The sequence below is a fragment of the Petaurus breviceps genome, unplaced genomic scaffold, assembly GCF_028583685.1.
Source record: "Petaurus breviceps papuanus isolate PSGF00001 unplaced genomic scaffold, PetGlider_PUasm1.0 41, whole genome shotgun sequence".
Lineage (NCBI taxonomy): Eukaryota > Metazoa > Chordata > Mammalia > Diprotodontia > Petauridae > Petaurus > Petaurus breviceps.
In genome coordinates this window covers 10,169,355-10,171,079 of record NW_027186320.1, presented here as the reverse complement: position 1 = coordinate 10,171,079, position 1,725 = coordinate 10,169,355, and the positions used below count along the sequence as shown (strand labels likewise).

Sequence of the window (1,725 nt, the reverse complement as noted above, 5' to 3'; positions counted from 1 at the left end):
AGGAGAATTTCCATGCTAGAGACAGCAGAACTGAGAAGAGGACTCTGGTGGTGGCAGAGTCAAGAAGGAGAAAACTTGTGGTATCCTGGAACTGTTTGTCTGCTCTGTGTTGATGTTTGTTTGTGATACTTTATACAGAAGCCTAAAGTTAACCCTGACTCTGAAAGATATAATCTATGAGACCTTGGACAATAATAATAATAATCACTATTTTTATATAATGCTCTTCTGAAGCAGGAACCATTTCTTATTTAACTTTATGTCTCCTCTAGAACAGATCATAGTGTTTTACAAATATTATGTAATTTAAATTTTCTTGATTATTCTAAATACTATAAAATAATTTTGAATCAATAATTTTGAATTCATTTTCTTTGTCATTATGATAGTCATTAATTTTTCTGTCAGCTGTATGTCTTCAGATATATATATATATATATATATATATATATATATATATATATATGGCAGAATTCTCTTACCTTTAATATAATGAACTGTTCTTTAAAAATTTCTGATTCCTTTGAGCAAGGAGTTAGAATGAGAAATTCTTTTCATCTCATGTAAAAAAAGTATGTCCAATTTAGTCAATGTGTATTTTATTTACCTCAAGCAGTGTATCTGCATCAATTTTTCAATGTAATATCCTAGGAATTACTACTAACAGATATAAGCATCAAACCTAACAAATAACTTATATAAAACTAATGAGAGCATTTTACTAATGCTCAAAATTATAGTGGCTTAGGTGTGGGCTTGACTAAAATAGAAAATAGACTGTTATTTCAATTTGAGAATTCAAACAGACCCAGTTTAAAGGTTTATAAAAATTCATTGTCAGGTTCCAGTCTAATAATGTGTTATTTTAACTATTTGAGGGGTAGCTTAATACATTTCTCAATATGATAGATGTTGGGAATAAAAAAAAAGTTGTGGGAAGTTGCCCACTTGTATCAAATTTTAACCCTAAGCATTAGTGCTTTAAATAGGCAATTGAATATGACATATTTGAGTAGAGCTATGTTGGGTCATACTTGCATCACAGCCTTAACCTGTTTGATTTGTCACATCTGGCACTACCAATCATATAAACAGTCAATTTCTTACTTTTATGTGAAGATATGCTTCTTTTTAAATAGTTGGATTATTTCATTAAGTAGGGATGAATGTTAACTCTTTACCCAGGCATGTTGATGGTATGAATGTATGTCTATATTCAGAATGCACTATTGGGAATAAGAAAATAGCCCAGAAAATTTAGCTATAGATAGACTTCACAAAGCTCTTTTAGTTTCATATGCAAAAAAAAAATGCCTAGTGCTTGCTTCAACAGCACATATACTAAAATTGGAACAATATAGAGAAGATTAGCCTGGCCCTTGTGCAAGAATGACATGCACATTCGTGAAGAGTTCCAATTTATTTTTTGCTATTTTGGGGTGGTGGGGAGTGGAAAAAAAGAGGAGAAAATTTGTAACTTAAAATCTTGTAGAAATGAATGATGTAAACTAGAAGTTAATAAAGCATGGGATAAAAAATGCCTAAAGTGTAAAGAGAAAGGCAAGATAGAAAAGCAAGAAAAAATTATAAAAAGTGGGGTGTTAGCAATAAGCCATCAAATCCATGTGCAAGGGGAAAAATATTAAATATTGGCCACAAACTGTAGAAAGGAAGCTAATTTGGACTACTGTTCAGAAGTCTGGTTCAAATATGTAATTTATCAAA

General features: G+C 30.7%; 1 non-coding gene across 1 annotated transcript; it reads left to right on the top strand.

The window, feature by feature from the left end:
* The first annotated feature begins 1,317 nt into the window (after positions 1-1,317).
* On the top strand, positions 1,318-1,424 carry LOC138171106 (U6 spliceosomal RNA). Its single transcript, XR_011170798.1, has one exon. It is a non-coding gene; the product is annotated as a U6 spliceosomal RNA (small nuclear RNA).
* Positions 1,425-1,725: the final 301 nt, after the last annotated feature.